This window comes from Neovison vison, chromosome 9 (genome assembly GCF_020171115.1).
Source record: "Neovison vison isolate M4711 chromosome 9, ASM_NN_V1, whole genome shotgun sequence".
Taxonomy (NCBI): Eukaryota; Metazoa; Chordata; class Mammalia; order Carnivora; family Mustelidae; genus Neogale; species Neogale vison.
In genome coordinates, this window is record NC_058099.1 from 18143602 (window position 1) to 18156146 (window position 12545).

Here is a 12545-nt window from a genome sequence, read left to right on the forward strand (position 1 = left end):
CAGAAGAAAAATAACCAGGTAAGACACATTGCTTACCTCCATCTCATCTTTGCACATCTGTCTCTTGCTATTAGTTTATTGTCTTTAAACTATAAGCCATAAGAGCAATAAAGGCAAAACAATGTAACATTTCAGAATAGAGAAGGTATACATCCTTCTGGGCAATCAGTGAGATCCTCATTTTATTTTGGATTTATGATTGTAACTCTTTGGATATTCCTTGACGTAGAGAATCCTAAGGTGTTGTCTAGAAAACCATAGTTCCAAAGGATGTGAACAGATGTTCCCAGGGTTGGGGGAGTGGGGAACACTTAAAAATTTAAATAGGAGAAATGACAGGCTATTGAAACAAAAGTAAATGTTTCTTTGTGTTTTTGTTTTCTTTCTGCTTTATTTGCTTTTTTTTTCTTTTTCTATAGGATGTCTCAGAATACTTAACAAATACATGTTTCTTAAAATAATGAGTATAAATAGAGAGGGGGAGAATATTTGGGATTGTTCAGAAAGTATTATTCTGAAAGGAAATATTGAGACTAGGGTTCCCAAGAAAACTTACTTGTAAGTGTTGCCCTTCTGGGGACACTTGGGTGGCTCAGTTGGTTGAGTGTCTGACTCTTAATTTTTGGCTCAGGTCATGATCTCAGGATCCTGGGATTGAGCCCCAGGTCAGGCACCACACTCAGTGGGGATTCTGCCTGAGGATTTCTCTCCCTCTCCCTCTGCCCCTATCCCTGATTGTGCTTTCTCTCTTGAAGATTAATAAGTAAATCTTAAAAATATAGGTGTTGCTCTTCTGGGCTCAGGGCCTCTTCACCCTCAGCTATGGAATGTTGATGATTGTTCAGGTCAGGTGAGACAAGGAAGAGACAAGAAAAGGGGTATCCAGAAGGTAGTTTGGCAACACAACAGTTAAGGAAAGGCAGATCAACTCGGATCTGAACATTACCTCCTTAGTGGACAGCCAGAACAGCCCTGCTTGTTAAAAACAAAACAAAACAAAACAAAAACAGTTCCATCTTGTCTGAAACCAGGAAACCTTCCTCAGAATGTTGATGTATTAGTTCGCATTTGAGAGCCTATCAAACTTCAACAGTGAAGATACAGTATAGTGTTTTCCTGGACGCGGATCACCTTGAAGAACTATAGACCTCCCTCCATTTTGAACCACTGAGAGCCACCTATTTTACTGGAAATAGCATGGTGTTTGGAATCAGTTTCTCCATCCAGCAGATGGGGATGATGGTTCTTGCAGGTGTGAGGATTATGTGAGCTAATTCTTGAAAAGACTTTAATAATACTAGGTACCATGTAGGCACTCAGTAATGGAAGCCAATATTAGCTGCTACTTCCACAAGAAGTTGAGCTCCTTTACCATTTTGCAAGATGAAGCACCATCTTCTAACCTGACAGAGCAATACGATTTAAAAGCCCCTGCTGAGAATGAAGGCCCAGCATTCATCTTCAGTAATTAATACATGCCCTGGGGGATACTTGGGGTTGGAGATGAGAGGGTGGGGGACTGTTTTTCCTTTTTGATTGAGTGTCTTTTTTATCCCAAGCTATTCTGAATGTCATGGAGAGTTAATGAAGACATGTTGTACACCCACTGAAAATGCAATAAAATAGAAAGTGCAACCAATTCTACCACTGTCTGAGGAGATTAAATCCTTAGCTACACTGGGAGTGCAGGGGAAGAAATGAGAGCTATGCTGTGAGGTAGATGGGGATGGTGCTGGTGACAAAGGCAGAAAGGACAGGGGGATACTCTTCCATCTTTTCACATTTCTCCTGCTACTTTTCCTTTCTTCTTCAAGTCCCCGCTCCCTGAATGGCTAGGAACAGAGAGTGAGCACAAGGTGTTGGCACCCTCCCAAGTGCCAGATCATAAAGTCAGCATAATTCAGTCTAAATAGTGTGTACAGAGTGATAATCTCTGTGCTTTTCTTATCTCTACCTAGAAGGCTTGCCTGAATAATCCAAGAAACAAAAAATAAAAATAAAACCCCAGAGCCCCCAAACCCCAAACACAAAGCAATACCTGTTCCATCAGTGGATCTTGCTGCTCAAGGGCTGGCCTCAAGTAACAGATGTAAAGTTCTTCAGGTTAGCAGCCATTCACAACACTTGAGATATCCAACTGCAAACAACCTCCCAGTATTGGAATAAGCTAGATGATCTAATGCCTCAAGATCCCTGCCTCCCGCCCATCGCTATGTATATGATACATCTGAGAAATAGTTGAATGTGTTCTCCCCAAAACCCTGGGCTGGGCACTCCTTCTTTAATGAGACAGCAATTTGAAGAGACCCCAAGGGGGTGGCTAAGGAGGTTAAGAAACACTGCAAAATTGTTCAGAATCCTCTAGAGAAAAGTTTCCTGAATAAATCTTAGCAATTATGACTCTTTTTTTCTCTTACAGAAAGAAACAAAGAAGAAAAAAAAATTAAACTCTAAAGTGATTTCTACAGTGTGGCTGTAAAGTAAACTTTTCTTCAGAGGAACAAAGTGATCTCCATTTTAAGGGAACTTTTGGTTCCTCTCTGCTCTTTCTAGAAAGGAGCTCATGTATTTTAGACCATTGTATATTGAATTGTTTAATTTGATGGCTCTGCTTCATTCCCAAAGCAGTCACCAAACAGAGCATTACAGTTTCTTCAGCAAGGAAACTCCCTTCTAGTGCTTTCTGCGCGGGTTCAGAAGTTGGAGAGAACGGAACTCAAATCCTGCCTCTCTTGTGCACCTTAGTTAACCTCTCTGAGCCTCAGTTCCCTCCTTTATCAATTGTGATGATAATACTAATAGCCCCTCTCTTTGAGATTTAACTGTATGATATAATTTTAAAGGGCACTGTAACCATTATTTGCTATCCTCATTCATACATTGTGGGTCAGTGCTCCAGTCCTACATGGTAACAAAAGTATCGGGTATTATCTCAATGTCAGTTATTCTGCACGAGTTGTTGTAATGAAATCTGTCCCTCATTTTGAGATGCATTTGACCATCCTATTAAATATGATGGCCTGTGAAAATCATCTGTCATACTTAAGATCTAAGAGTCTGTAAATTCTGTAAGCTCAATAAAAGTCAAACCCAGTTCTATATAAATCTAAACTCTACCATTTCCACTTTGCAGTGCTACATTGAGCTGGGAATGTACACATACATTCATTCACTTATTCACTCACCCAAAAAGTATTAGACAAATTTGGGTGCAGAGGAAATATGTAAAATTTCTTTAAAAGGTAAATTCCTGTGTGAATATAAGGAAATATAACAAGGGGCAAAAATCCTGTCTGTTTTCCCTGGTAGCATGTGTGGGAAACACAAACAGCATCCACAGTTCCTTATTCTGTGCCCTCCTACCCCCCCCCCAAATGCATGACAACCTATTACTAATATAATCCATCTCAAAACTGTTGGCTATTCAACAGGTTCAAAGTGTAGCCTCTTGGATTAAGTTTATTACAGCAAAGGAGACAATAGAGAAAACTGTCAGGAAGTAAAAAATCCTCCTCTTTACATGCCCCAGAAATTACCTCTAGTTACCAGACTGCCATAGAAACCTCTTGACTAAGGTGGTTCTCTCCTAGCCCTGTAGGATAGTTTGAAAGAGAAGCAGTGTTCAGAGAGAGTCCAGGTAGACTAGAGAAGAACTCAGAGAAGGTAGACAATATAGACTTTAAAAGGTACGGTTGTAGCTGAGCCAGGTGATCAAGGTCAACACCAACAGCAGTAAGGAATGTTGATCATATTTTTCCTTAATGTGATGTGACAAGAATGGCACTTTACCTCCTCAAAACCCATAACTCCAGTCCAGTCATGAGAAAAACATCAGACAAATCCCAGTTGGGGACATCCTACAAAATACTTGACCAATACTCATCAAAATTGTCAAGTCTGAGAAATGGTCACAGTCAAGAAGAACCTAAGGAGACATGATGATTAAAAGTATGTGGTATCCTGGATGAGATCCTATAACAGAAAAAAAGACATTAGGTAAAACCTAAGGCAATGCAAATAAAGTATGGACTTAATTTATAATTATGTATCAATATAGGATCATTATTTGCAGCAAAATACCACACTAAGTGTACGTAGTTAATAACAGAGGAAACTGATTATGGGTATACAGAAACTCTCTGTACTATCTTTGTATCTTTTCGTAAATCTGAAATTGTTTTTGAAAATAAAAATTTTTTTAAAAGGTGTCTTTATCATGCACAGGAAAAAGTGGAAGCCAAGAAAGATCGTTTTAAGGATAACCAACACTTTCATTATCCCATTAGACACTGTTGTGCTTTGTTGTATCAGGGAAAAAAAAATAATTTACGTCATTTTGACTTGTACCATGTCTTGATACATAACATGCTTCAGATGACTTACAAGCAGATATAAAAATTAAAATTGAAGAAGCTTATATGAGATGGGAGTCAGGTAGCAAGCTGTTTGTCTTGGAGTGGATAGATAAACTTTGGTGTCAGGTGGATCTGTGTTTATGCCCTGCTCCTTAGCGAAGTTACTTACTTTTTTGTAGCTCTATTTCCTCATTGATAAAGTATATTTAATACACAGTCAAGATGCCATATTTAATGTTGTAAGCATCTTAACAGATAAGTACTTCACAAGTATTTTATAATTTGGGCACAGTGACTTTTCAGTGCCTGAACATCTCAGATATTCCAGGAACCCACGTGGGATCCAAACTGAAATAAATGTTGTTTTAGCCAAAAAAAGTTTCTGGAATATTTGGAGTATCAACAATGTATCTTCATAGTGGAAGACATTTTCTATACACAAAACCTTTTTCATCCATTTTAACATAAGCTTCTTGATTTTATAGATCAGAAAACAGGCCAGTGCAGAGAGGTGATTTGCCCAAGATCACATAGGGAATTCAGGACAGAGTAGGGATCTGAATATAAGTGTCCCACTGCTAACTTGACGTTTTATTCCTACAGAGCAAGTTGCATGTTTCTCCTTCCAAAAATACTTCCTATATAATCTTTAAAATAAAGAAAGGATAAGAGATGTGCAACTTAATATTATCCAGTGTTAGGGATTAAAGATTTCTTCAAGCATGGAAGTGCTGATTGGCTGAGGAATACAAAACCAGTCTTTGTAGATCTGCATTAATCAAAAAAGACTCCTTTATGACATATCCTTGCAATAAATTTGAAGTAATAAAGAAACATCCCCTAAGTTTGTTTTGTTTCTCTTTAATCCTAGCAACAATGAACACAATAGTTAAAAGAATAGACTTTGGAGCCAGACAGATAAGGATTAAATTCTGGCTCCTACACTTATTAGCTATGTGACCTTCCTTGCTCACGTTGGTAAATATTTCTGAGCTTCACTTTTGTCGTCTTTAAAATAGAGATGATTAAGATACAAAATTCATAAAGTTTATGGGAATATAAAATTAAATACCATATATACTCCATAACAAAGAGCTTGGCCTATAGTAAACACTTACTGAACTATTTTTGTTGCCATTTTGTTGCATTTGTTTCCCAGGAAATCAATAATTTGTGGTTCCCAGGGAGGTACTCAGCATAGCAATAAGGCAATGGTGAGTCCTTTTGACTGGGTACCAGGAGATCTGGTTCCTTTTATGTCATATTTGTAACTTGTTAACAGTGTGATTGGGTCAACATATTCCTTCTCTGGCCCCAAGTTGTCCCACATTTCAGATAGAGCATTTTGTATTGCATGGGACAAAAACCTGGTCTCAAATTGTCTTAGAGTAAACGTGGAAGTTGCAGGTTCAGGTCATTGAAACTTTCGCGCGTAATCTCTCCTTTAGACTCAACTTGATCCAGGACTCAAAATTCATTTAAAAAAATCTGTTTTTTGGGCACCTGGGTGGCTCAGTGGGTTAAGCCTCTGCATTCGGGTCAGGTCATGATCTCAGGGTCCTGGGATAGAGTCCCGCATCGGGCTGTCTGCTCAGCAGGGAACCTGCTTCCTCCTCTCTCTCTCTCTGCCTGCCTCTCTGCCTACTTGTGATCTTTCTCTGTCAAATAAATAAATAAAATCTTTTTAAAAAATCTGTTTTTCTCCATTGCTGAAATCTGTTCTTCTCAGTGCTGGCTTCGTTCCCAACCTCCACATGGTGGCAATATGGTTGACATCAGCTCCAGAGCTAAATGCCCTCAGCTTCAATTTCAGTGAAAAGAGAGCACTTTTGTTTCCTAACAAATCCAACAAAAGCCCTAGGCCTGATTCTCATCGGTGCAATTTGGCTCACATGCCTATCTTGAACCAGTCACTGTGGACAGGAGGATGGAACACAGTGCTTAGCTTAAGCTTGGAACACATGCCATTCCTGAAGATGCAGGTGAGATAGTCCTGTTCATACAACCAGTAAGAAATGGAGCATCCAAAATCCAGGCACGGTGTAACGACATTCTCTGCTCAGGGCCTCAGCAGGCTGCAGTCAAGGTGTCAGCCAGGGCTGTGGTCTCACCTGAGGCCCCGAGCCCCCTTCCAACCTCTTGTGGCTGCTGGCAGAACTCAGTTCCCTCTGGTTGTCTGACCAAAGTCCCTATTGTCTTGCTGGATCTTGGCCAGGGATTTCTCATAGCTCTTAGAGGCCATTTTCAGGCCCTTTCCTCATGGTTCTATTCTCTCACATTATGGCAGTTGTCTTTATCCTTAAGGTCAGCAGGAATGTCTCTCTTAAATGGCTCATCTGTTTAGATAGGCATACCCAGGATAATCTGCCTTTTGATTAACTCCAAATTGACTGATGCTAATCTAATTATGAGAGTTATATACCATTATATTCTGCTGGTCCTTTAGGAGCTTATGTTAGGAATCTTAGGGGTCATCTTCGAATTCTGTCTACCACAGACCCGCCAAAGGAAAATGGAAGTCTGGTTAACAAGAAGACATTAAATGTTGGGCAGCCAGGAAAACAAAATCCCCCACTTTCCTTTGGAAAAACAAAAGCTCTGGGATTGGCTCAGACTATCTCTAATATCCCTTCCAATTCAAATTATGCTTAATTTTTTGAAATCAAAATGTAGAATCTAAGTATTTCTGATGAAGTTAGGAGAATCAGCAGTAAATTTATATGAAAGTCACTAGAAGTAGAGGGCAAAATCTTTAGAAATATCATCTTCCTGAGAGTTTTCTCAGCAATTTCTGCAATCCTCCCCCTTCAGGGGGCATCTCTTGCCCACCTCATTAATATTTTCTGACTTGCTGTTGACAGCCCATTTTTTATAAGACTGGAAGGACACAGACTAATCTAAGACCCAAGGGAGTTGAAGGAGCGTTCCTAAAATATGGCCCTGACCCAGCAAGCGAGTCACCTTCCCTGAAGTCTTGGAGTTTGAGCTATGGTTTATCTCTAGCCCCTTTTTTTTGGCAGTGGAAGAAGAGGATGTGGTCAGGATCGCAAAGGCATTACTCAGAGCCAGTTTGGTTCAGAGGAAAGAAATAATGCTGAGATCTATTCCTGTATGGCTCCATTCCTGTCTGCAAAAGATTCCCAGAGGACCACCTTAAGGATGTTGGCCTTAGTTAGAAACTGTCTGACCAGTGGAATTTGAACACAGATCTCCCAGTAACAGCCTTTCCCCTTGGGTAAGCATAAGAGGAGCCATGAAAGAGCACAGAACCTCTTCCCTGGGGACAGAACTCGCTATAGTGTCTCACGTTCACTGGACTGAAATTGACTGTGCATCTACCATGGGTCAAAGGAGCATCTGTATCTTCTATATCCTGACTATATATGGTAGAGGACTAGAGAAGGCCTTTGTCATAGAAGAACTAAGAGTTTGCTGGATGAGATATAGAAATTGTTATAAAATTCCAGCAAAATTTGAGGTGTTAAGATAGAGGAAGATGCAAGGTACAGCACCTAATGTAAACCAAGGCAAGGGGATTCAGGGAAGGCTTCTTAAAGAAGGGAGTGACTGACTTGAGCTTAGGAAATAAATGGATGTTAGCTAGATGAAGGGTGAAGGTCAAAAGGTGTTCTGAGATAAACAAATAGCATAAGAAAAAGGTTTGAGTGGTGCCTGGGTGGCTCAGTGGGTTAAAGTCTCTGCCTTGGGCTCAGGTCATGATCCCAGGGTCCTGGTATGGAGCCCTGAATCAGGCTCTCTGCTCAGTGGGGAGCCTGCTTCCCCCTCCCCTGCCTGCCTCTGTGCCTACTTGTGATCTCTCTCTCTGTCAGATAAATAAATAAAATCTTTAAAAGAAAAGAAAAAGGTTTGATGTGTAAAACATCTAAGTGCTTGTAGAGGAAAACAGACGGAGACTGATAGCATCGGGATATGAACTTGGTTATGGTGGGAGAGAGGAGGAAAGGTGGGGAGGAGAGCTCTATAAACGTAGAAGTATGGGAATATTAACAGGAATAGGCCATGGAGATTTTTACATGTTACACTGAAGAGCTTGGTCTTTGTCCTGTGGTCAATAGGGAAGTTTCAGCAGGAGTGATATTTGTTGTGAATTTCTCTATCTGTAGTGTAAAGAACACATCCAGCTCTAGAAGGTTGGGCATCTAGAGCTTTCAGATCTCATCTGTTGCAGTGGTTCCAGTGAGAGATGACGAGAGTAGGAACTCTAACAGAGAGACTAGAGAGAAAAAAACGGGCTTAAAAATTTGGGTGGGCATAATATCTGCCAGATATTGATGATTAACTGGCTGTTATGTCTGATGGAAAGAATAAAGAGTATCAAGAATAATACCCAGGAGTGCCTGGGTGGCTCATTTGGTTAAAAGGCTGTCTTCAGTTCAGGTCATGATGTCAGGGTCCTGGGATGGAGCCCCACATTGGACTCTCTGCTCAGCAGGGAGCTTCTCCCCCTCCCTCCCCACTCCCACTGCTTGTGCTCTCTTTCTCTCTGTCAGATAAATAAATAAAATCTTAATAAAATTTTTTTAAAAAAAGAATAGTGCCCAAACTCACTTGCACAAAATTTTCTCTGTGTGTGTGTGTGCCCGCGTGCGTGTGCAAGTGCATGTGTGTGTGTGCATACCTTGGGTTGTAGTTCAACCAACATTTATTGAGTAACAATGTAATACCACTCAACATAATAATGTTCCAGGCTTGTTTAAAACACTTGAGTATACATAGTCACATTTTACTTCCCAACTCCAAAACAGATAAGGTAATGGAATCTTGGAGAAAGATGGGAGAAAGCACCAACTTATTTGAGATCATCTAGTAGCAGAGGTAAAAGTGGTTTTTTACTTGTTTCACAGAGTAGATGAATTTTGCTGGAGTCCTAGAAATGAGGATCTTATAAACTCAGAACACATATTCCAAAGAGAAGCATTGTGGAATAAAGCTGATCACTTTACATAGACCACTGTCTGTGTGTCACCAACCTTAGTGGTTAGGCTTGGAGACTACCAGTCCATCATTACTTCAGTCTTAGCTGTGCATTGGGATAACCTTAGGGAAGAACACTGTTGCTTATGACTCATTGCAAGAGAATCTGATTGAATGTTTGGGGGCACAGCCTGGGCATCAGGTTTTTAAAAATCTGAAGGTGATTATAATGTACATCCAGGACTGAGAAACATGAAGCCATGATGCAAAATAAGAAGTAAATGATCTCAGGGCGCCTGGGTGGCTCAGTGGGTTAGGCCTCTGCCTTCAGCTTAGGTCATGGTCCCAGGGTCCTGGGATCGAGCCCCACATTGGGCTCTCTACTCAGTGGGGAGCCTGCTTCCCTCTCTCTCTCTGTGCCTGCCTCTCTGCCTACTTATAATCTCTGTCTGTCAAATAAATAAATTAAAAAAAAAGAAGTAAATGATCTCTGCTGAATTCTAATCCTCATCCTGTCTTTCTTCTTCTGCCTCCCGTAGTCTCTCGTATGAACATAAGAGTATCTTTCCCAGCCTGGCCCTCTCTTCCTGCTGCAGTCTCCCACTGCTGGTGGTCCCATATTCTTGGCACAGATGGGTCTGCTACCTAATTGCCTGCTTATTTGTCAAGTGGTTGTCCCCAACAGATGTTCCCATGTGGGAATTTGGAGGCTAGCATCTGTACACAAACAGCTGATTGCAAAACTGTTCTGCTTTTGATCTAGTCCTGATGGGGTACCACCCAGGCCATGGATGACCTTCCAAAACTGACCTGAGGACAAACTTTCTGATCCCCCCCTTTTCACCCCCAAATCCTTTCTTTCAGTCATCTTTTGTAGTCTTAGAAGATCTACAAGATGTGTATTCTTGGATTCCTTTATCCCTTTCCTTCTTGTTGTTGCTCTTGCTGTTGGTTTTAGAAGAGCAGAGCATGCAAGGAGCCTCAGTATGTTCATGGTACAAATGAGCTAACTGGGGCCCAGACAGGGAAGGGAACTTGGTCGAGATCAGGGTACAGGATTCAAGACTCAGCTGGATTTTTGTTCTTCTGTCTCTTATCTTCATTCTCAAACTCCCAGAAATATCCATGGGGGTCTATGGCTGGTTCTGAAACCTCCTAGATGTGTGGCTTTCACCAAATGACTTCACCTCATCTTGCAGGACCGTGGTCACCTCTGACTCTCAGCATCACTGTGAAGTTTTGAAATGCTGTCTGCAAAGCCAACAGCACATGTTAAAAGACTCTGTTGGAAAAGGTATACAAACAGGATGGAAACTTGACGATGTTCAGCATGATGATCAAGTGCACGAGCATGTGAGTTAGATATTTTCAAATGTGAATCCCTGTGACGGCTACTCATTAGCAGGGTTTCCTTGATGAAGTTTCCTTCCTTCTTTTAGTCTCTATTCTTCATTTTTAAAATGAGAATGGAAATAATATTAACCTCCATGGTTGTAATAATATTGAGTGCTTATGACACAGGCTGGCACAGTGAGCACCAGGGCTAATGATGAGTATTAGGGAAGATGATGAGAAAGATGGAAAAAAGGAAAAAATAAAAACACAATTGTGTTTTCTTTCATTTAGAAAGAGCACTGTATGAGGAGTCAAAGCATCAAATGTTTAATCTTTGCTCTGAAACTAACTTGCTTTGTGATCTCTGATTAATTGCTTTTTTGTCAGGAGGACCAGATGGCCTGTAAGCATTCTTCCATACTATGATCTTCTGTATCTCAGCAGAGTTCTCTGATACCCCTCAATTCCTTCATCAGTCAAGGGATGTGCCATGCCAGGATCCTTCTGGCTTCATGAAGTCATCTGCCTTTTATATCTCCTTCCCTGTCGTCCTGGCCTTTGTGGTGTGGCCTCTATCCCAACTGCCTCTGAGTTTGTACCTAAGAAGGCAGTCTTGCCCTTTCCTAAGACCCCTTCCTTAGAGGTGGAAAGAAGGACCTGGGAATCCAGCCTCAGAAATGGACCACAGAGTACTTTCAGAGATAAGCCACGAGCTCCTTCTGGGAAGGCAGGGGCTGTCAAGTGGAAATCCTGACAGCAGCCTTAGTTCAGCCGTGTAAATAATATTACTGCAAAGACATATATTTAGCATCTATGACATCAGCTTGATTTACCTTGATTAACGGAGCAATTTGCTGTACATTTTTCCAAATGCTGTAATCAATTAGAACTCAAAATAGATTAGAAAGCCCTCTATGGTGTGGCCACAGTCCAAAAAGGCTAATCCATCATTATATAAATAAATATATATATATACACACACACACATATGAAAACATATTCTTTTCCAGCCATGAAGTGGATAAAGATTTGTGTCTTAGAGAATCTCATACTGGTTCAGGTTTGTTCATTCAGGCACCAGGCACTTTTGCCATCAGCCATTAACTAAAGGCAAAGCAGAGAAAAGTATCTTTGTAAATGCTACTCCAGTTCTGTGTAGCTTCCCAACATCTTTACTTAGGTTCTTCCCTGCCTATCCCCACAATGTGTTTATAAAAGACCCAACTGGTGATAAACCCCTGGTAGAAAGAGGATAGATCCTAAACCCTTAGAATGTCTTTCACAGCTCTTTAAGGTCTGGTCCCATATTACTCTTTCAACTTCATCGTTTCCTATAGTACTTTAGCCTCCTCAAAGTTCTCCCCCAACATACCCTACACTTTGTATTTGCCCCTACAGTTTTCTCATGAGAATGATGAAATAGCACTTACTGAGTATTTATTGCAGACAAGGCACTGTGCTAAATGCTCACTGTATTTATTAAATGCTCACACACTTAACCACCCACAAGACCCAAGAGTAAGTGGCAATGCTAGGATCAAACCCAGGTGCGTCTGACCCCAAAGCCTTTGGTCTTTCTGTAACATTCCTTCATTTTTTGCTGTTTCCTTCCTTTTCACTCTTTCTCCATATCTCAGCCTCTCACGGAACTCTTCTGTCTACAAGGGAAACTTGGTGACAGATGTTAGAGCGTGAACGTGTTGCCCCTTCATAGATGAAACTAATCCATGTCTTATCTCTTCATTCTATGATGAGTCGCTGCTCTAGGGAAAGCACTTTCCTAGGCCCTGTGTGTGGAACAGTGGGATGGAGTATTGTTTAGGGAATGGACATAACAAATCATTGTTGACAGATGATTTAGGATTAAATTCTAGATCTTCTACTACCCTGTTTATAACTTTGGGTCTTTCAGAAGCCACA